The 25,112-nt window shown below is 40.7% G+C and overlaps 1 protein-coding gene across 3 annotated transcripts in view; it reads right to left on the reverse strand.

Annotated features, from left to right (window-relative positions):
- The window catches only part of LOC115218904 (zinc finger protein 271-like), a 38,765-nt gene extending 15,509 nt beyond the window's left edge, over window positions 1-23,256 (reverse strand). Inside the window, exons 1-2 of one of the 3 annotated variants that reach the window (XM_029788904.2) lie at window positions 22,567-23,256; window positions 11,570-11,671 (exon numbers count right to left, since the gene is read on the reverse strand). The gene's annotated coding sequence lies outside the window, so the exon portion shown is untranslated. Of the gene's footprint in view, window positions 1-11,569; window positions 11,792-22,566 lie in introns of those variants that run through there. The other 2 variants (XM_036509097.1, XM_029788903.2) reach the window with 2 other exon arrangements.
- Between the last annotated feature and the right edge of the window lie 1,856 nt (window positions 23,257-25,112).

Here is a 25,112-nt window from a genome sequence, read left to right on the forward strand (position 1 = left end):
CCTCTACACTACGATGTCTCTGGTTGTTTATGCATGATCAAGAGAGTGAACCTTTTGAATTCAAAGAATCTATGATTTTCTTCCTTTCAAATCAAGGGGGTAACATCAGCATAAATAAATATATTTTGGCGGGAAATTGGTTAAAAAAGTTCCCCCCAGGTGTGGCTGTGTGGTAAGAAGCTTGCTTCCCAACCACATGGTTCCAGGTTCAGTCCCACTGCATGGCATCTTGGGCAACTGTCTCTGATTATAGCCTCAGGCCAACCAAAGCTTTGTAAGTGGATTTGGCAGACGGAAACTGAAAGAAGCCTGTCACACATATATATATATATATATTTATGTACTCTTTTACTTGTTTCAGTTATTTGGCTGTGGCCATGCTGGAGCACCGCCTTTAGTCGACCAAATCGACCCCAGGACTTATTCTTTGTAAGCCTAGTACTTATTCTATCGGTCTCTTTTGCCGGACCGCTAAGTTACAGGGACGCAAACACACCAGCATCGGTTGTCAAGCGATGTTGGGGGACAAACACAAACATATATACGACGGGCTTCTTTCAGTTTTTGCCTACCAAATCCACTCACAAGGCTTTGGTCAGCCCGAGGCTATAGTAGAAGACACTTGACCAAGGTGCCACGCAGTGGGACTTAACCCGGAACCATGTGGTTAGTAAGCAAGCTACTTACCACACAGCCACTCCTGCACCTATGTGTATGTTTTTGTCTGTGTTTGTCCCTACCATCATCGCTTGTCCCCAAAACTTAGTGGTTTCGCAAAAGAGACCAATAGAATAAGTACTAGGCTTACAAAGTCCCGGAGTCAATTTGTTCAACTATAGGTGGTGCTCCAGCATGGCCACAGTCAAATGACTGAAACATGTAAAAGGATAAACCCTGACTTAGACCTAAGTCTATCATGAGTTCTAGGGCCCATAAAGCTGGAGCTTAGCCTGGTTTCAATGGCATATCAGTGACTGAAACCATTCTCCACCAACTCTGAATTGGATGCTTGCCTGTTGCAGGGTGAACTTCCCAGATTTTGGAACTCATTTACAGCGGAATGGAGAGGAGAAATACGAAATGAAATGTCTTGCTCAAAAACAGAAGGCACCACTCGGGCTGGGAATTAAAACCATGCTCTAACAATGCTGAGTGTCAGATGCTACTAACTAACAAGGTCACGTGAGGTAGATAGACAGATAGATATAGAAATTAGGTAGACATAGTTAACTTAGATAGACTGATAGATAGAGAGAGAGAGAGAGACAGAGAGAGAAAGAGAGAGAGGTAGACAGATAGATAGACAGATAAATAGAGAGATAGATAACAGATAGATAGACAGACAGACAAATAGAGAGATAGATACAGATAGATAGATAGATAGATAGAGAGAGAGATAGATAGACAAACAGACAGACAGATAGATAGATAGACTGACAGACAGACACAAATAGATAGATAGACAAACAGACAGACAGACAAACAGATAGATAGATAGATAGACAGACAGACAGACAGACAGACAGACAGACAGACAGACAGATAGATAGATAGATAGATAGATAGATAGACAGATAGATAGATAGACAGATAGATAGATAGAGAGATAAATAGATGGATGGATGGATGGATAGATAGATAGATAGATAGATAGATAAACAGACAGATGGATGGTTAGATAGTGTCGTGACAAACTTCACTATGGAATAAATAACTGTAGGTTAAGCCATATGGTCAGATAACTTGTAATTCCTGCATTGGTGCCGTGACTGGTGCTGGATTTTGAAAAATCTATCATCGAATATGTTGTTTGTAAATTAATAATAACATTACAAACCAGTTGGACAGACATTGTTACTGTTTGGAGAGTCACTATATGTGTTTCCATGGATTCAGCACAAACTGGTGGTTCCAAAGTGGTTTTAGCGTTTGCAGTGAAATACAGTTTGGTTGGTTTTCGTCTGCCTCTGATATACATATAATTTTTTTAACCCTTTAGCATTTAAACCGGCCATATACGGCCAAAAGTATTCTCCTTGTTTTATGTTTAAACTGGCCAGATCTGGTCTCTCACACCAACCCTACAATATCGTTTGAAAAATGAACAGCTACCTCATCAAAATCTCATAACTACAAGATGATGCATGATTAGTTCAAAACAATGTGGATTAAAAAGGATTAATTTTGGCAGAATAATGCGAACACTAAAGGGTTAAAACACAGCATGTTCATTAGAGATGTTTATCTCTGGATGAAATACTGCATTTACAATAAGCATGATATAAAAATGTCTGTGTGATAGGAAGTCTGCAATCCAACCACATGGTTCTGGATGTAGGCCTATAAAGAGGCACCTTGGGCAAGTGTCTCTACTATAGCCCTAAGCCAACCAAAGCTTTATGAATGAATTTGGTAGACGGAGACTGGTAGATGTATAACATGAATGTGTGTGTGTATGTGTGTGTGAGAGAGAGAGAGAGTGTGCATTAGTGTTTCCATGTGTTGACATCATGTGACAGCTGTAAACGAGTGTCACCTTCACGCAAGCAGTGTCCTTCATCTCCAATCTTCCATGCGAATATGTCTGAACACGGAGAAAGGTTACCTGAGATAGGAAACAAGTGGGGGTTGGCAACAGGAAGGGCATCCAGCCTTAAATAATCTGCCTCTACAAATTCCATCCAACCCATACGTGTATCGAAATATGGACATTAAAGGATGATGATGATGATGATATATACCTACACTCAAACACATCATTGGAGTTTCCTCAAAGAATGCATCAATGAATGCAGTGCTTAATATATTTTTTTATCTTTTACTTGTTTCAGTCATTTGACAGTGGCCATGCTGGGGCATCGCCTTGAAGAATTTTTAGTAAAATGAATTTAGCATAAACGCACCAACACTGATTGTCAAGCAGCAGGGGGGTGGGGGCAAAACAGACACAAAAACATACACACACATATATATGATGACAACCGATGCTGGTGTGTTTACGTCCCCGTCACTTACCGGTTCGGCAAGAGAGACTGATAGAATAAGTACTAGGTTTACAAAGAATAAGTCCTGGGGTCGATTTGCTCGACTAAAGATGGTGCTCCAGCATGGCCACAGTCAAATGACTGAAACAAATAAAAGAATATATATCAAAAAAGAAGCTGGGGCTAGCAACATGAAGGGTGTGGCATTAGGTAAGGGCTCACAACAGGAAGGACACCTGACTATGGAAAATCTGTCTCAACAAATTCTGTCCAACTCATGCAAGCATGGAAAAGTGGACATCAGAGTAATCATCATCGTCATCACTATCATTTGACATTCGTTTTCCATGCTGACATGGGTTGGACAGTTTGATAGAAGCTGGCAAGGGTAGGGGCCGCACCAGGTTCCATTATCTGTTTTGGCTTGGATTTTACAGCTGGAGGCCCTTCTTAATGCCATCCTATTTACAGTGACGATATTATGTATAGAAAGGGTGCTGAAAGTTTCCTGGCTTTAAAGGTGCTGCAAAAGGCCTGGTTGGAGGCTCAACCTTCCAAGTTCTTTTACAGGGCTTGAAGGGCTGCTGCAATAAGTGTGAGAATCTGAGAGAGGAATATGACGAATAAAATCATTAACTGATCCTCCTACATTTTCTTTTACCCAAAGCCAGGAACTTTCAGCACCCCTTCATACACACACACACACACACACAAAATGTCCTCTTTTCCATGCCTACATTGAAGTAAATTTTTTAGGGCTGGATATTTTCCCTCACCTGTTCCCAATTAAGGTAATATTTCCCTTGAATCCTTCAAGCATGAATAGTGCAATGGCCAGTCATGATTTTACAGATGATTGCAAAAAAACAACACTAGTTGTACGATAGAAATATATTCATTCCTCATATGAGTGTGTGATGTCAAGTCAAGGAGGAATACACACATGCGCACACACATATATACACACACATACACAGCAAGCTCCTTTCATTTGCCCATCTACTAAATTCACTCACAAAACTTTGGTTGGGTCAAGGTGATAGTAGACGCTTGCTCAAAGTGCTGCACAGTGGGACTGAACTTGAAGCCATGTGGTTCGCAAGTGAACATCTTAAACATACAGTCATCTCTCTCTTTCTTTCTCTTTTACTTGTTTCAGTCATTTGACTGTGGCCATGCTGGAGCACCGCCTTTAGTCGAGCAAATCGACCCCAGGACTTATTCTTTGTAAGCCCAGTACTTATTCTATCGGTCTCTTTTGCCGAACCGCTAAGTGATGGGGACATAAACACACCAGCATCTGTTGTCAAGCAATGCTAGGGGGACAAACACATACACACACACACATATACATATATACGACAGACTTCTTTCAGTTTCCGTCTACCAAATCCACTCACATGGCATTGGTCGGCCGGGGCTATAGTAGAAGACACTTGCTCAAGATGCCATGCAGTGGGACTGAACCCGGAACCCTGTGGTTGGTTAGCAAGCTACTTACCACAGCCACTCCTGCGCCTATGCACATATATCATCATCATCATTGCTTAACATCCACTTTTCGATGTTTGCATGGATCGGATGGAATTTGTCAAGATGGATTTTCTACCTCCAGATGCCCTTTCTGTTGCCAATCTTCACCTGTTTTCAAGGAGGGTAATATCCCCTTGTGGCAAGACATGTTTTCATGGCAGACTGGACACAAAGGACACTACCTTTATGACAATAACATTTGTTTACGACTACCGCATGAAGTTTATAAATGATAGGAAAACTTGGAGAGTGTTTGTGGATGGATGAGTGAATTTGATGTTGCTGAAAGTGGTACAGAACCAGCACAAAGCAGCGAGGGTAAACCAGCATACACTGTTGGGTTCCGCTGCTGATATTGGGGGTTGCATTCTATGCCTTGACCTGAGCATAGAACACGGCTCGCCTCTTTGAGCTGGGAAATGAATGGAATGCCAGGGGTGTGCCTTGTATATTTCTTTATTGCCCACAAGGGGTTAAACATAGAGAGGACAAACAAAGGGATTAAGTCGATTACATCGACCCCAGTGCGAAACTGGTACTTTTATTTATCGACCCCGAAAGGATGAAAGGCAAAGTCGACCTCGGCGGAATTTGAACTCAGAATGTAACGACAGACGAAATACCGCAAAGATAGACGAAATACCGGCGCGCTAACGTGTCTGCCAGCTTGCCACCTTATAATGGTGTGTGTCTTGTAGCCACCACCCACTAAAATATAGGAACTAGGCCTGGGTATATAAAAATGAAAAAAAACAAAAGCATGAAGTTGAGGCAAAAAGATAGCAACACAAACACACACACATTTTGATGGGCTTCATTTAGTTTTCATCTACAAAATCCAGTCAGAAGGCATTGGTCAGCTCAGAACTATAGTTGAAGACACCTGCCCACATGCCACACAGTGGGACTGAACCCAAGACCATGTAGTTGGGAAGTAAACTTCCTACCACACATAGCCACACCCACACCTACACATATATGTATGATTTCAATGATCAACCCCAATACGCAACTGGTACTTAATTTATCGACCCCCAAAAGGATGAAAGGCAAAGTCAACCTCAACGGAGACCATAAAGACAGACGAAATACTGCTAAGCATTTCTCCCGACGTGCCAACGTTTCTGCCAGCTCGCTGCCTCATTAGTATTGCCAATACACGCACACATACACATCATCATCATTATTCTAACAGCCACTTTTCCATGCTTGCATGTGGCAAACAAAACCTGAAGCAGATTTGCTGTAGCCAGAACCCCTATTTGAATGGTGACTTTGTTTTTATGCTGCCTGAATATGTCAAGAGAGAGGAAACACACAAACAGACACTAACATGCATGTAGATACACGTGCACATGCGTGCTTGCGAGCACACACACACACACACATTACAAGCTTCTCACGATTTTTGTCATCAACCAAATCCCAAAGCAGTCTCAGGCCATAGTTCAACACACCTGGAACAAACCCTGGACCATGTGGTTTCCAAGTGAATTATTTGGCCAAACAGTCATGCCTGTGCTTATTTGAGAGTGTGCATGTATGTGTGTATGTGTACATACATATTCATCCATCCATCAATCTATCTATCCATCTATCATAAATCATATGTATATGCACACACACACATATGTGAGAGAATTGGTATTAAGGAAATCCAGGTGAATACCTTTATCTTTTACTTGTTTCAAGCATTAGACTGTGACCATGCTGAGGCAATGCCTTGAAAACTTTTTTAGTTGAACAAACTGAGCCCTTTACTAAAGCCAGGTACTTAATTCATCAGACTCTTTTGCTGAACAGCTAATGTTACAGAGTTGTAAAGACACCAGCACCAGTTGTCCAGTAGTGGTGTGTAGACAAAGATAGATACAAAGATACACACACACACAACAGGCTTCTTTCAGTTTCCGTCTACCAAATCCACTCACAAGGCTTTGATCAGCCTGAGGCAAAAGAAGACACTTGCCCAAGGTGCCACGCAGTGGGACTGAACCATACAGTTGGGAACCAAGCTACTTACCACACAGCCACTCCTATGCCTATATATATACACACACACACACATATACATGTATATAGAGTGTGTGTATATGTGGAGGTGCAATGGCCTGATGGTTAGGGCAGCGGACTCACGGTTGTAGGATCACGGTTTCAATTCCCAGACCGGGTGTTGTGAATGTTTATTGAGTGAAAACGCCTAAAGTTCCACGAGGCTCCGGTAGTGGGTGGTGGCAAACCCTGCTGTGCTCTTTAGCCACAACTTTCTTCCTGTTTCTCTTGTACCTGTATTTCAAAGAGCCTTCCTTGTCACACACTGTGTCATGCTGAATCTCCTCGAGAACTACATTAATGGTACACGTGTCTGTGGAGTGTTCAGCCACTTGCATGTTCACACGCAGGCTGTTCTATTTATCAGATCAACTGGAGCCTTCGTTGTCATAACCAACGGAGTGCCACACACATATATACACACACGCACACACATATATATGCATCTAGGTAAATCCCTGGAATTCTCAAAATATACTCAAATAAGTTTAAGGGGTCTGTTGAGATGGCTGGTGATAACCTTATTCATTCATTCATTATTGTACGAGGGTGAGTCAGAAAAAGTGATGCCATTTTGTTTAGGACAGGTATAATTACCAACACAGGAACACGTACCATACATCAAAATGAAGCTGGTCCTCTGTGGATCACATTCCTACTTCTCAAAATAGTCACCGTTTCTCTCAATAGCAATGTTCCACCTTCGAATGAGAGCATGTATCCCTGCCCCGTAAAATTCTGTTGACTGTTCTTTGAGCCACTTCTTCACTACAATTTTCACTTCCTCATCACTGGAATAATGTTTGCCTCTCAAACCCTCTTTCGTGGCGCCGAAGAGATGATAGTCCAGTGATGAGGAAGTGAAAACTGTAGTGAAGAAGTGGCTCAAAGAACAGTCAACAGAACTTTACGGGGCAGGGATACATGCTCTCATTCGAAGGTGGAACATTGCTATTGAGAGAAATGGTGACTATGTTGAGAAGTAGGGATGTGATCCACTGAGGACCAGCTTCATTTTGATGTATGATACACGTTCCTGTGTTGGTAATTATATCTGTCCTACACAAAATGATATTACCTTTTGACTCACTCACGTATGACCCTTTATAATTCTTATAAGTTCAGACAAAAGTGTAAGTTGATGAAATTGTTCAGATAACTATAAAAACGATCAAAACCTTTAATGAATTTATATCATACTATCATCTTTATTTTTTTTTATCTTTTACTTGTTTCACGCATTTGACTGTGGCCATGCTGGGGCAATGCCTTTGAAGGGTTTTAAGTTGAAATGAATCAACCCACGACTTATTTTTTAAAGCCTACTACTTATTGGTCACTTATACTGAACTGCTAAGTTACAGGGACATAAGCAAACCAACAGCAGTAGTCAAGTGGTGGTAGTGGTGGTGGACAAACACAGGCACAAAGACACACACATAGATATATATATACTACACACACACACACATATATATATAGCACATAAAAAGCACCATCTGAACGTGGCCGATGCCAGCGCCGCCTTGGCTGGCTTCCGTGCCGGTGGCACGTTAAAAGCACCAACCGATCGTGACCGATGCCAGACCCCCCCTGGCTCCTGTGCAGGTAGCACATAAAAAGCACCCACTACACTTGCGGAGTGGTTGGCGTTAGGAAGGGCATCCAGCTGTAGAAACACTGCCAGATCAGACTGGAGCCTGGTGCAGCCCCTGGCTTCCCAGACCCCGGTCGAACTGTCCAACCCGTGCTAGCGCGGAAAACGGACGTTAAACGATGATGATGATGATATATATATATATATATATATACATAACGGGCTTCTTTCAGTTTCTGTCTACCAAATCCGCTCACAAAGCTTTGGTCAGCCCAATGTTGTAGCAGAAGACACTTGCCCATGATGCCACACAACAGAACTGAACCAGGAACCATGTAGTCAGGTAGCAAGCTTCTTACCACACAGCCACGACTGTGCCAGTTTCTGTTTATAAGTGGGAATGGATGCACTAGCAGCATGAGAATTGCTGTATAGGTGGCAGCTGTTAATAGTATCCACGTCAAACCTTCCTCTGTTACAAGACCTGGTGGAGTTTCAAGCATTTACATTTACAGCAGGGCCTGAAACATATATAAACCCGAGGTTTGGAGCACCTGTTTCTAATCCCCGCATCATACCCGAACTCCTGAACTCCTCACTTGAAGCAACCGCCCTGTCTCCTCACAGCAAACTCACACGTCGTAGAGTTATGAAAATAAGCCATTCAAGGAGTGGCTGTGTGGTAAGTAGCTTGCTTACCAACCACATGGTTCCGGGTTCAGTCCCACTGCGTGGTATCTTGGGCAAGTGTCTTCTGCTATAGCCCCGGGCCGACCAATGCCTTGTGAGTGGATTTGGTAGACGGAAACTGAAAGAAGCCTGTCGTATATATGTATATATATATATGTGTGTGTGTGTGTGTGCGTGTGTTTGTCCCCCTAGCATTGCTTGACAACCGATGCTGGTGTGTTTACGTCCCCGTCACTTAGCGGTTCGGCAAAAGATACCGATAGAATAAGTACTGGGCTTACAAAGAATAAGTCCCGGGGTCGATTTGCTCGACTAAAGGCGGTGCTCCAGCATGGCCGCAGTCAAATGACTGAAACAAGTAAAAGAGTAATTCACTCTGTAAAGTGGTTAGAATTAGGAAGAACAGAGAGCATACCAAAATCGAGACACCGGATCAATATGAGGTCCTCCAACCCGCTGGATCCATGAAATCGTCCAAACCATGCCAGCACGGAAAGTGGAAGCAAAACATCTGTATCACACACACGCACACGTCTGAATAGTTTTTGTGTTTACCAAAAGGTATTGTAAAATCTGCTCTATAAAAGATACTTGCGCAATAAGTTTCACACTGAGAACGAACCCGGAACCGTGTAGTTGCAAAGCGAACTTCTTAACCACATAGCCATGCGTATATCTCTTTGTATGCATGTGTGTGTGTGTGTGTGTGTGTGTTCGTAAGTGTGCAGATGTGTGTGTGTGTGTGTTCGTATGTGTGTGTGTGTGTTCGTAAGTGTGCAGATGTGTGTGCGCGCGCGTGGTGTTTATATCTGAAAGAGACAGAGAGAGACAGAGAGAGAGAGAGGGCGATAGATGTAAGGTGTATGTCTTCTCTCTGTGAGCGTGCTGTGCTTATTTGATGTACAACGGAGTTGACAGGGATAGAGAGAGAAAGTCAGAAATAGCCTGAGAAAGAGAAAGATAGAGAGAGAGAGAGTCAGAGATAGCCTGTGATAGAGAAAGAGAAAGATAGAGACGGAGAGAGAAGGAGAGAGAGGAAGAGAGAGAGAGAGAGAAGGAGACAGGCGACATCACATATAACATCAACAAAAAACCTGCACACATAGGTGTATATGTGTGTGCTGTTGGAGAGGGAGGTGGGTTAACATTCTGTCGCCTCTTCTTAACCCCTTTCCCGACGGCAGTGATGTCAGAAACAGGAAGAGGACGACGACATCAAGGGGCAGCAGTGGTAGTCATGACGTTGGCGGGGTGGGGGGAAGCGAAAAAACGTGAACACGAACGAAGGAGCCTTCGTGCGGTTAATCAGCCTGCTAGAAATAGTAGCCAAATCTCCCCCTTAATTATTATTAATCCATTAACCTCGTTAAAAGGATTATCGAATCACAGATACGCAATACCTGAGAAAAGGACTGGGTTATTATGGACAAAATGCCTTTTTATCATAGGTCTTCTTAGTTAGGGAAGACCTGGGGCTGAACGGTAACACATACAAACAAGCATACATACACATACAAATGTACGTATATATATATATAATATATATGTATGTGTAAATGTATATATGTATATATATATATATATATACAAACACGCATACGTATTATATTTCGTACGTTTGGACACAAGGGGACAGGGATAGGTTATATACGATGATCATGCCGTTTTCAAGCACATTTATAGCAGCTTGGGTGGCGAAAAATTAATGTAGACAAGGCATCGAAACCGGTGCGAGAGCTCTCAGCATGCCGGAAGCTTACCTCCAAATCTTTAACAACAAACACAATGAGCCAAAAGCGGTCACTCGACGCGCAAAAATAGCAGCCAGATCTCACACATCCCAACCTTGCTAGCTCAGAAGGAAACACCTTTTGGATGCAGTGTCTAAGAAAATTAAAGAATGGCCACGGTTGGAAAGCCTTTCGATCATCGGCCCAGCTCCAAAAGGGCCAACATGTGACTAAACAATAACTATATATATATATCTTTTACTCTTTTACTTGTTTCAGTCATTTGACTGCGGCCATGCTGGAGCACCATATATAAATATATATATATATATATATATAATATATATATATATATACATACAGATAGATAGATAGATAGATAGATAGATAGATAGATAGATAGATAGATAGATAGATAGATAGATAGATAGATAGATAGATAGATAGATAGATGGATGGATGGATGGATGGATGGATAGATATACAAGCGCGCATTAGGATGTAGAAACGGAATAAAGTACACGAAGAGTTTATTTATTCGCGAGAAGTCCATGGGTCTCTCTGTCGCCACTCAGTGGGAAGATTCAGTCGACAAAAGGAGCTCGCCCCCTAAATTCCAGGAGGATTGCGCATAGAAGGAAAACTCCGAGCAGCGACGGAATAAAGCTCTGGATTGGAACGAATATGTGTGTGTGAGTATATTATACATACACAGAGAAACAGCTACATATATATTATATACGTGACCAAATACATACAGCGAATACGTACAGAAGGATTTTATACACACATACACATATATGTGGCCGGAGTTTTGAATATATCAGTGAATGGGAAATAAAAGGACGGTAAAAACAGAGAAAATAAGACAGAAGCTCAAATATGTAAAGATACACACTACACATAGATATATACATACATATATATATATATAGAGAGAGAGAGAGAGAGAAAGATATGTTTTAGATTGTGGGTAAACTCACCAAGGAAGTGTACGTCCAGCTGTCCCGCGAGGCCCGCGCTTGAACTTGGATCGGTGAAGTTTACTGACCGACTCGGACATTGTTTGCGAAGGAGTAGACTCCCTGAAGAAGTAAAGATCAAAACAAAACTCTTGTATGGATTCATGACTGGAAGGGATCAATGGATGAATGACGTTCCCTGAGGAATAATGTTGTTGTGCAAGAAATTTTGATTCTGAAAGCTGCCTTTTAAACTAATAATATATATATATATATATGTATATATATATATATATGTATATATATGTGTGTTTTTTAATCAATTAATTATCTACGAGATTTAATTGATATATCACTTTATATATATATATATATATATATATATATATATATATATGTAATTAGAGTAGTATATATAAATGCATTAAGTTATATAATAAATTATGTGTATATATATATACGCTAATCAATTGTATATTATACAATCAATCATATGTTTATATATCATATAAATATATATATATATACATTATATATATATTATTTATATATATATATATTTATATATACACTATAGATTATATAATATATATATATAAACACTATCAATGAATATATATATATATATATGTGTGTGTGTGTGTATGTATATATGTATGTATGTATACACACACACACGCGCGCACGTATTTATCTTAACATTTAGTTTGTGTTATTTTTCCCACATCAATTTCGCCTTTTTTGTGTTTTTTTAAAATTCCTTCAGGATTATTATAATTTCTCTTGTAGTTTTTGCCATTCTTCCACTTGCTATTATTGCTATTGTACTCGTCACAATTATTGCAGTTCTTGTTTGGAAATGTTGTGTTTTTTTTCTTCTTTCTTTAAAATACTGGGGCTTTTTCTTGGGCTGTTTTTTTAGTTTTTAGTTTTAAAAGGAATATAAAAATGGAAGTGAAGAATTTTTCTGCTTCTCGTCGACGTTGTTTTGAGTTTGTTTCTGTTTCTATTCTTTCTTGAGTTCTTGCTTTTGTGTTTTTGATTTGTCTTGTATATTTTTGTTATATATTTTATTCTGGTTTTTTTTTTTTGTGTGTTTTTTTTTTTCGTTTTACTTTCTTTAATTCACCGCCTTGTTTGCGTGTGTGTGAGAGAGAGGGAGGGAGGAAGAGAGCGATGGTTATAGAGAAATAGAGACAGGCAGAGAGTGTGAGAAGAAGAGAGGAGAAAGAGAGACAAAAATTGTGTGTGAGAAGAGAGAGAAAGCCAATGACTGAGAGAGAGAGAGGGAGAACCTTGACTAAGAACAACAACAACAACAATAATTCTATTGGAAGCAGTTGTTTGGATGGCTGGCTGGATGTAGTGTCGGACGGCAGGGAGAGAGGCGGTTCTGTGGAAGGAGGAAGGCACTGTAATTGATGAAGGTGGGGGCGCAAAAGTGGTGGTGTTGGTGGTGGATTTGTAGTAGCAGTGGTGGATGTGGTGGTGGTGGTGGTGGTGGCGTTACAGATGCGGTGGATGTTGGAATAATGCTGGTAGTTGTGCTGCTCCTTCTGTATATGTCAGTGTGTGTGTGTGTGTGTGTGGATGGAGAGAGACACGGTGTTTTTCGTGTGTGTGTGTGTGTGTGTGTGTGTGCAGTGGAGGTGAGCATGTTTACAATGGGGGAGGGGGTATTGTGATGGGGGCCCGTCCTGAGAATAAGGAAGGAAGTATTGGACGTGTGCAGGTCCCACTGTGTCTTAAGCTGTCCCCCTCGTTTCTCTCTCTCTCTCTCTCTCTCTCAGTTCTGTCATATTTCTGCATGGATCTGTGTACTTATATGTGTCCCCAGGACAGTATATATTGTATTTTCGCTACACAGTGCCACACCGTAGATATGAATGTGCATGTGTATGTGTTTTACACTGTACGTGGCCATATCTATCTCACTGCACTTTCAATATGTGTGTGTGTGTGTGCGTGTGTGTGAGAGCGTCACTTATCTCTGCAGCACAAAAGCCTACCGCCCAACCCACATGATTGTAAATCCAAAGATCCAAGTGTGAGACAAACTCTCTCTCCCTTTCGTATATACATATGATATAAGGAGGAGAGAGAGAGAGAGAGATGATGTGTGGGTTGTTTAGGCGGCTGTATGTGTGGGTGTGACTCTTGGGGAGTAAGAGTACTTTTCTCTCTCATACGCACATACATACATACATGTGTGTGTGTATATATATATATATATATACATGTATATGTATATACATATACATGTATACGTATATATATATACATTTATACGTATATATATATATATATACATGTATACGTATATATATATATACATGTATACGTATATATATATATATATACATGTATACGTATATATATATATATACATGTATACGTGTATATATATATATATACATGTATACGTATATATATATATACATGTATACGTGTATATATATATATATTATATATATATATATTATATATATATGCATATATATACATGTACGTATATATATATGCATATATATATGTGTATGCATATATATATATGCATACATATATATATATGCATATGTATATGTGTATGCATATATATATATATGCATACATATATATATCTGCACATATATATGCATGCATATATATATATATATCATGCGTATGTATATCAATATATACACATGCGAACCCACACACACAGATATCAATACCAGTCCTACTGTGAACTCCTCAGCTCAACTCCTTCATTCACAGTGTGACCACATTGACCAGTATTATTAACAGAGAGAGACGTGAACCATAAAGAGGACAACCTGACTAAGAGAGCAGAAATTCCGAAAAACCCTGCTCAGTGAGGAAGTGTGCACCAATGGAACTGATCCATGTAGAAGAGCAGCAATTCTGAATAGAAACCTACATGATGGGGACATGGACTCTGCAAACTGCTGAAGAAATAAGCTGTCTTGGAGGTGAACTATTCTGAATACTAATTGACACAGTGTAGAGGGAAATCTTAAGTCATGACAGACAAGGTATTTTGTAATGGTGACACAGTGAGTACACTCACACTATGCTGTAAGATGGTCAGTGATTAGAAGGTTATCCAACCATGAGGCGCAATGGCCCAGTGGTTAGGGCAGCGGACTTGTGGTCATAGGATCGCGGTTTCGATTCCCAGACCGGGCGTTGTGAGTGTTTATTGAGCGAAAACACCTAAAAGCTCCACGAGGCTCCGGCAGGGGATGGTGGTGATCCCTGCTGTACTCTTTTGCCACAACTTTCTCTTACTTCCTGTTTCTGTTGTACCTGTATTTCAAGGGGCCGGCCTTGTCACTTTCTGTGTCACGCTGAATATCCCCGAGAACTACGTTAAGGGTGCACGTGTCTGTGGAGTGCTCAGCCACTTACATGTTAATTTCACGAACAGGCTGTTCTGTTGATTCGGATCAACCGGAACCCTCATCGTTGTAACCGACTGAGTACTTCCAAAATCCAACCATGAAAACCATATCGAAATCACAATACAGAAATATAATCTTTTCTACTGTAGGTAAAAGTCTTGAATTTTTTTTGTGTGTATGTGGCCGATGCCAGCACCGCCTCGACTGGCTTCTGTGCCGGTGGCACATAAAAAGCACCAACTGATCGTGGCCGATGCCAGACCTCTCTGGCACCTGTGCAGGTGGCACGTAAAAATCACCCACTACACTCGCGGAGTGGTTGGCGTTAGGAAGGGCATCCAGCTGTAGAAACACTGCCAGATCAGACTGGAGCCTGGAGCAGCCCCTGGCTCCCCAGACCCCGGTCAAACCGTCCAACCCATGCTAGCGCGGAAAACGGACGTTAAACGATGATGATGATGATGATGTGTGTGTTTTTGCTTGTTGGTTGTTTTATCCTAGTGTCCAGCTAGTACTTATTGTATCGAACCTAAAAGGACAAAAGACAAAGTCAACCTTGATGGGATTTGAACTCGGAACATACGGCTCGAAGAAGTACTGCAAAGCATTTTGTCAAATGCACTAATGATTCAGTCAGTTCGCTACCTTAATTGGATTCAGATTTTGGTAAAACCCACCAATTTTAGGGGAAGGGGTAGTCGATTACATCAACTCCCTCCATATTCCACTGGTACTTATTTTATTGAGCCCGAAAGGATAAAAAGCAAAGTTTACCTAGGCAGTGTTTGAACTCAGAACATACAGAGCCAGAAGACATTCCGCTGAGCATTTTGTTTGAGGCAATAACAACTCTGCCAGGCAAGCCACCCTAACAGTCACAAATATAATGGCGTTAGGAAGGGCATCCAGCCGTAGAAACACTGCCAGATCTGACTGGGCCTGATGAAGTCTTCCAGCTTCACAGACCCCAGTTGAACCGTCCAACCCATGCTAGCATGGAAAACGGATGCTAGATGATGATGATGATGATGAGAGGAAGAAGGCAGGCATACAGGAGTAACACTTGCCAAGTTAGTTCTGAGTACAATGGGGGAATGATCAGGTGGAAACGTCTATAACAGAGGCTGAGAAGTCATCCATCATCAAACAATCACAAAAGCATTCTTCTTTTCAAATGAGAAACCTGACATCAGACAACCTACTCCGCACCCTACCCCGCAAGCACTGGGAACCTCCCACTTCTTGTCAAGTACAAGTCATTAGGGGCTGCCATCATCGTTGTCGGCATAATGAAAGGTAAGTACGAACACATTGTAGAAATGCTGGAGTGGAGGTGAGGAGATGTGTGGTGGTGGACAAGTGGTAAGGTGGAGCAGGAGCTTCAGCCGCCAGATCCATCATGAGCGAGGAACATCATCATCATCATCATTTAACATCCGTTTTCCATGCTAGCATGGGTTGGACGGTTCGACCGGGGTCTGGGAAGCCTGGAGGCTGCACCAGGCCCAGTCTGATATGGCAGTGTTTCTACAGCTGGATGCCCTTCCTAACGCCAACCACTCCGTGAGTGTAGTGGGTGCTTTTTACGTGCCACTGGCACAGGTGCCAGGGGAGATTATTTTAGGTAGGTAACAGTGATGGTATGAATGGAATAGGCATATTGTTGAAAAAGAAATAAAGGTACCAACATAGAATATCACCATCACCATCATCATCAGTTTAACATCTACTTTTCCATGTAAGATGAGAATATGTTGGGGCAGAGTATTCTAGAGTTGGCTGCCCTTCCTGTTGCCAATGTCCACTTGTTTCAAAGTAAGGCAATAAGCTCTCAGGATATCAGACATCAAAATGGCCTGTACGTGTTTATATATGTGGAAAAATTTAAATCAAACGACACCTTATGATTGAGCCTTTTGCTTACGATGATCACACAACATGCCAAGAAGTACAGACATGTTTTTGCAGTGGACTGCAAGCAAACATCATCAGCAAAGTCACTAGTTACAAGCCAGTGGAACACACATGAAAACAAGGCAAATATGAACTTAGACATACACACACATACAGTGGGCTTCTTTCAGTCTCCATCTACTACGTCCGCTCACAAGGTTCTGGTCGGCCCAAGGATATGGTAGACACTTGCCCAAGGTACCATACAGTGAGACTGAACCTGAAACTTGTTGGTTGGGGAGTGTACTTGTCAACCATAGCCATATTCCCTTATTTGTTTCAGTCATTTGACTGCGGCCATACTGGAGCACCGCCTATAGTCAAGCAAATCGACCCCAGGACTTATTCTTTGTAAGCCTAGTACTTATTCTATCGGCATCTCTTGCTGAACTGCTAAGTGACTGACATAACTACACCAGCATCGGTTGTCAAGTGATGTTGGGAGGACAAACAGAGACATACAAACATATACACGACGGGCTTCTTTCAGTTTCTGTCTACCAAATCCATTCACCTGCATCTATGTGACAATAATTAAATTTAGACTTGTCATATACAACAGTTACTCTGCAAATGCACCGTCAGGACTGACAGATGAGCAGAGAGACCATTTCTGTGTGCAAGCCAACTCAGTAATGAATGAGAACAAACTTAGACATGGACAGCATCCTCATGGTTACACCAATACACAAGAGGGCTATGGATATGATACCAAAAAAAATGAGAAGGGATGAAAAGTCTTGAAGGTTTGTGACATAAAAGACCCAACAATTTGCATTGCTGAATTCAGAAAACTGGCCAACCTCCTCATCATGTGCTGCTCAGTCGAATATGTAAATCAGATTGACTTTAGTCTGTTGCAATGCATATTCCAGCTCTTTGTATTCTGAGCTTGAATACAGATGAACTTTTCACAGCTGCAACTGGGATTCTGTTAGCTGCGATAGACCTTCTTCAAATCAAGTGACACAGTAACTGGAGGAGCAATACTACATGGTAGTGAAACACTGGCCATGGATGCAGAGGTTATGCAACAGGAGAGGGAAAAATGAAGCTAGCCTGCTCTGCTGAATGCACAATGTCAGAGTGCATTTATAACAAAGTGCAAATGTGTTGAGAGAAAAATTGGACATAAGGAGGAATGAGATGTAACATGCACAAGAAAAGACTGTGTTGGTATGGTCAGGTGATGCATATGGATGAGGACAGCTGCATAAATAAATGGACTGTGGATGGAACCTGTGGAAGTGGGAGACCCAGGAAAATGTACGAGTGAATACTGACTTCATGGAGTCAAGCCTCATGGAGAAGATGACAAAAACCGAGACAATTGGCTATTTGCTGTGCTCAAAAAGAACATATCATTTATGTCTATACCTCTGTCAAACCTTTCCCACAACCTATCTTCCCGACACTCATACCTCCATCACTCTCCTAACTATGGCACTATTCATTCAGCTGCTGTAATTACATGAGAGCAAAACTGTTCATATTTCACTGCCCCACCCCCCTTATATACTACTGGTCATCATTCTCATTGAAACCACTTCTTTTCTCACCCATCCTGCATTCTCAATATTGTCCCTTACCATTTTATTTTCCATTGAATGCCCCTCTCTCTCCTGAAAATCCTCTCATATTTGCCTTCAACTGCCACCCCCATCTTTCCACCCCTACATACCACTGACTTGGCCTCTGTTACTGTGCATCTTCATCCCTATTTCTTGTCTACAGTTTTACTATACTGTTGCTCCCTACCCCTGTTCTTTTACTGCCACATGCCACCTCCTCCTCTTTGACCCATTCATATTTCCTTAACCTTCCCCTACAAACTGCACCTAAAGTCACCATCCACTGCGTTCATCTCTACTCCATCTCTAATCATCTTCTAGAAGGGGATCAGTTAATTATGATCTTATTCAACATATTCCCCTCTCAGATTCATACACTTATTGCAGCAGGCCTTCAATATTCCTACGTCCTGTAGAAGAATTTGGAATGCTGGGCCTCCAACCAGGTCTTTCGTGATACCCTTAAAGCCAGGAACTTTTCAGCACACCCTCATACATATATACACATAAATATACTCTTTTACTTGTTTCAGTCATTTGACTGCGGCCATGCTGGAGCACCGCCTTTAATTGAGCAACTCGAGCCCGGGACTTATTCTTTGTAAACCCAGTACTTATTCTATCGATCTCTTTTGCCGAACCGCTAAGTGACGGGGACGTAAACACACCAGCAACGGTTGCCAAGACACACAAATATACACATATACGACAGGCTTCTTCCAGTTTCCGTCTACCAAATCCACTCACAAGGCATTGGTCAGCCCAAGGCTATAGCAGAAGACACTTGCCCAAGATGCCACGCAGTGGGACTGAACCCGGAACCATGTGGTTGGTAAGCAAGCTACTTACCACACAGCCACCTCTGCTCTTCTAGGCTACTAAGAATTCAAGAAACGTGTCACCGAGGCAATGGTTTACAGCTGGATGCCTTGAAATCTCTGACAACACATCCAACCCATGCCAGCATGGAAATCAAACCTAAACTGATGATGTTAATGATAATGAGACAGATGTAGGCGAGACTGCGTGGTATGAAGTTTCCTTCCAAACCACATGGTTCTGGGTTCAGTCCCACAACCTTGGGCCTGCTGAAGCCTTGTGAGTGGATTTGGTAGAAGGAAACTAAAAGAAGCCCACAGTATACTCTCTTTACATGTTTCAGTCATTTGACTGCGGCCATGCTGGAGCACCGGCTTCAATCGAGCAACTTGACCCCGGGACTTATTCTTTTGTAAGCCCAGTATTTATTCTATCGGTCTCTTTTGCCGAACCGCTAAGTAACGGGGATATGAACACACCAGCATCGGTTGTCAAGCAATGCTAGGGGCACAAACACACACACACTCATATATATATACATATATACGACGGGCTTCTTTCAGTTTCCATCTACCAAGTCCACTCACAAGGCTTTGGTCGGCCCAAGGCTATAGCAGAAGACACTTGCCCAAGATGCCACACAGTGGGACTGAACCCGGAACCATGTGGTTGGTAAACAAGCTACTTACCACACAGCCACTCATATGTATATATATATATGCACTAGACATAATGAAAAATAAGTGCCTGGGTCGATTTGTTCGACTATGAATGTGTGTATATTATATATTCTTTTACATGTTCCAGTCATTTGACTGCGGCCATGCTGGAGTACCGTCTTTAGTGGAACAAATCGATCCCAGGACTTATTCTTTGTAAGCCTAGTTGCTTTTGTCGAACCGCTAAGTTTCAGGGTCATAATGAAATGTATAACATATATATATATATATATATACACGACGAGCTTCTTTCAGTTTCCGTCTACTAAATCCACTCATAAAGCTTTGGTCAGCCCGAGGCTATAGTACAAAACACTTGACCAAAGTGCCATGTAGAGGGACTGAACCTGGAACCATGTGGTTGGGAAGCAAGCTACTTACCACACAGCCACTTCTGCGCCTATATATATATATATATATATATATTATATATATATATACATACATACATACATACATACATATATACATACATACATACATATATACATACATACATACATATATACATACATACATACATATATATATATATTATATATATATATATATATATATATATATATAATATATATATATATATGTATGTATGTATGTATGTATGTACGTATATAAGGGTATAGATATGACTGTGGTTAACAAGATGATCGCTTCACAACCACATGGTTCCAGGTTCAGTCTCATCTTCGACAATGGCTCAGAGCTGACCAATGCTTTTTGAATGAATTCTGTCAGACGGGACAGATTGGGTTTCGGACTTAAAAATAAAGAATGAGATGGACTTGGTCAACTAAATCCTTAAAGGGGGTGCCCCCGAATAGGGTGGCAGTTCAATGACTGAAACAAGCAAAATAAAAGTGTATATACATATAAACAATGAACGTATGTGTGTATATATATACACACACACGTATGTATATATGTGTGTGAATGTAAATATTTATATGTATACACACAAATATACATACATACATATAAATATATATACACATACAAATATATGTACGTACATATACAAATGCTTGCACAGGTATATAATTGTGCTCACACATAAACACATATACACGAACACACACACATTCTAGCCAGATGTCAGGTTTAATCCTAGGTTTTCCAGCTGTAACCATCTCGTTTCTTTAAGGCTCTCTTTACTGTCTCCCGTCCTTATTCAACAGAGGAGGGCCAGATTTATGAGAAATGGCTACTATTTCTTGCATGTTTAACGACCACGTAGGAGCTCACTCTTTGGTTTGTGCTTTATCATGTGGACACATAAGATGGGTGAAAGATATTTGACCAACTTTTATAATCTGACTAAACTATAGATTGACTCATAAACGGATATATGTATGCGTATATATATATTTGTAATGTATGTGTATATTAGCGATCGTTCTTTTCAAATGGGAAGAAAGTACAACAGGGGTACACACACACGCATGGATGTATACACACACGCTTCCTCATATATATATATTCTCACGAAGGGACGACTACCAGAAAAAACTTTGTGTGAATTATATATACATGTGCGTGTATGCATGTATGTATGTAAAGTGTGCGTGTGTATATATTTAAAATCTGTAGAGTTTGGGGATCAGTAGTCAGAAAATACCTGAGATACCTAAGATTATCGTGACCAAGCCACATAAAAGAAAAAAGGTCCTCAAAGTTAAAAGAACAAAAAAAGACGAAGATGAAGATATACGATAGGATGTGGTGGCATTCATGCCTTTCCGAATGACATTTGCGACGTTAGATTCTGACACGAGGCGAGATAGCCACAACGTCACGCGGTCCTGGTTTAGCGGAAGAGGCTTACCTCGCTTCTCTGTAAATAAATATTGCGCAAGTAGCTTGATATATAAGTATCTATTTATATTCATATTAGAATCTATTTATATTCATATCACAGTCTATTTATATAAGCATGTGTGTGTGTGTGTATGGAGAGGGGGGGATTGGAATATTTTCTTTGCTCATGTCTCTCCCCTCCTCCTCTGTTATAAAACCACTTGAGGTGTGCGTGTGTAGGTTTTTGGAAGCAAGGGGGAACCAATGTGGACAGCGAGGTGACACCTCTATATATAACATATATATATGTATATATTTGTGTATATATATATATATATATATATATATATGCGTGTGTGTGTTTGCCTATATATGTTTGCTAAGTGTGTATGTACGTACATAAGGTGTGTGTGTGTATATATATATATATATATATATACATACATACATATTTATATTATAAAGAGAAAAAGAGAGAGAGAGAGAAAGAGCGTGTGTGTGAGTGATATATGTGTGTATGTGTATATATATGTCCCATCTCACCAGAACGTCATGGAAACGGGCCAGTAGAGCAATAGAAAGATGAATTGCGGTACTATTTAGAAGAACAACAGTAACAGCAGCAGCAATCACAACAACAATACGAACAACGGGGAACGAGGATAAGGAGAATTGTAATAACAATAATAAAGTAAATAAACATAAAAAAAATATACTACTAATAATAATAATAACGGTTATAGTAATTAATAACGAACCTGGTCATCAGTAGCAGCAGATGTAGTAATAGTAGTAGTAGTGTGGTGGTGATGGTGGTTGTGGTGGTGGAGGCGGCGGCGGCTATAGTAAGGAAAGTGTGTGTGAGACTGTTTTGTTAAGTTGACTGAGAAAGGTGGAGGGAATATGAGGGTGAGTTAGAGAGAAAGATGGAAATGAAAGAGAGGGGAAGAAATATTTAGGTAAGGGTATATGAATGGGGAGATGCTTGAAAAAAAAGTAATAGAGAATATGTGTACGGGATGAGAGGAAAGAAGGAGGAAGGGGGGGAAAATTTAGACAGGGTAGGATGTTTGTTAGAGGGGCAGAGGTGACGGAGAGTGAGAGGAAAGAGAGGGAAATAGAGTGAAAGATATGGAAGAAAATTGAGAGTGGGGAGGGAGGAGAATAAAGAAAGAGAGGAAGGAAAATAGAGAGAGAGAGAGGGGGGGAGGAAAATGGAGAGAGAATGGGTTATCCTAAAGAAGGATGGAAATACAAGTCGAAGTGGATGTCAGATTCTACCAGGAGTCAGGGAATAGGAATGGGAGAGTGTTAAAAAATATGATGGAGTTAAAATACAGAAAAAAACATAGTACCAAAGGACAGCATAAAATAAACAGTAAAAATAAATGGAAGGAAAATTTGAATTAAAAATGAAGAAATAAATTCTGTTTTTTTTCTTTTACGGTTATTTTCTGGATGTTTTTCTAATTTTTTTTTTGGGTTTTTGTAAAGAAAAAATATATAGCAATATAAAAAGGTCGCTAAAAGAGAAAAGAAGTATAAAGCGAGTTAGAGGATAACACGAAGCATGATAGTAAGTTAGATGTGTAGAGGAAGAGGGAGAAAAAGAAAGAGGTAGAGAGAAAGAGAAAGGAGAGAAAGAAAAGCAGAAACTTTAAAGAGAGGGGGAAGTGACAGAGTGTGTAAAAAACATGTTAAGTGATGTAGACAGAGTAAAGTAGAAGGAAACTTTGAGAGGAGGAGGAGGAAGGGGAGAAAACAAAACACTTAGATATAAGAAAGGAGGAGAAGGATAGGCCAGAGAAGAAGAGGGAAAAATGACGTTGATAGAGAGAGAGAGAGAGAGTCAGAGAGACAAGATGTAGAGAAGGAGGGGAAAGCGAGAGAGATATGAGGGGGAAGGGGAGGAAAAACGTTAAAAAATATCAACGCAGAGATAGGTTAAAGATAGGCTAGAGGTAGGAGGAGGATGACAGTAGGAGTGGGAGTAAGAGATAACGAAGGGGAGGAGGGTGAAGAAGGTGAAGCTGAGGTAGATAAAAAAATGAAAAGAAATAAAAAAAACCCAGCAGCGTGACACACAGACAGACCAGAGCTGTGGTGCTTTTTTTAAGTTTATTCGGAAACTTTGCTTTTATTGTTTTGTATTGTTGTTGTTGCTACCGATTTTTTTTTCCTTTCTCTTATCTATTTTGTTTTTTTGTTTTTGGTTTTAGTTTTTTTACACAGAATGACTCAGTTTATCGCAGAAATGGAGAAAGGAAGGATGAGAGGGAAAGGAAGATAGGTGAAAGAGAGGGGGGAGAGAAGAGAAAGATAAAGAGTGTCAGAGGGAGAGAAGGGAAGGAAAAAGAGAGTGAGGGGTGTAAAAAAAATAAGGCAGTGAGATAGGAGAAAAAGGAGAGAGGGAAAGGCAGAGATAGAGAGTGAGGAACAGAGAAAGAGAGAAACATAGGTACAGAGTACGAGGTGGGAGGAAAGAAGTCAAAAAATAAGGAAATGAGGATAGAAAGAAAGAGGGAGAGAGAATGGGTAAAAGGAGAAAACAGAGACAAAGACGGGGTGAAGGAAAAGAGAGAGAGAGAGAGAGAGAGTGGTTAAAAAATAAGTTTGTAAAAGGGAGGAAGAGAAAGATAAAGCAAGACAGAGTAGGAGGGAAATATAAGAATGTGTATGAGAGAGAATGCAGAGAGAAAGGATGAGAAAAGGGCGAATAGAGATTGGGAAAAGAAAGTGAAAAAGTAAGGAAAAGAGAAAGGGAAGTTGGGTTGAGGGTAAGGAGAAAGATAGAAAGGCATAGAGAAGAAAGGATAGGGAGTTTGAGAATGATTGATAGGTAGATAGATTGAGAGAGGGAGAGAGAGGATTTTTTTTTTGTTCCAGAGAGAGAAGTAAGGGGGAAAGCAAGAGGAAATTAAAAAGAGGGATAAGAAAGGAAGGGAAGAGACATGGTTAGAGAAAAGGAGAGGGTAAGTATGGAAAGAGAGTGAAAGAGTAGAGGCGAAATGGGGCAGAGAGAGAAACAGAGACACACTGAGAGGGAGGAGAAGAAAAGCTAAGATAGAAGAGAGAGTGTAATAAAGAAAGTGAGGGAGGGAGAATAGGGCAAAGATGAAGATAGAGAGGAAAAAAGCGAAAGGAACAAAGAGAGAAACAGGGAGGGAGAAATATAGAGAAAAATAGAGAGTAATGAGTAGAGAGAAGGTAAAAGAGAGAGACTAAAAGGAATAGGGAGGAAGAATGAAAGGGAGAAATAAGCGTGTAAGAAGATGAGTGAGATAATAAAAAAAATGGAAATTAG

The sequence above is a fragment of the Octopus sinensis genome, linkage group LG14, assembly GCF_006345805.1.
Source record: "Octopus sinensis linkage group LG14, ASM634580v1, whole genome shotgun sequence".
NCBI lineage: Eukaryota > Metazoa > Mollusca > Cephalopoda > Octopoda > Octopodidae > Octopus > Octopus sinensis.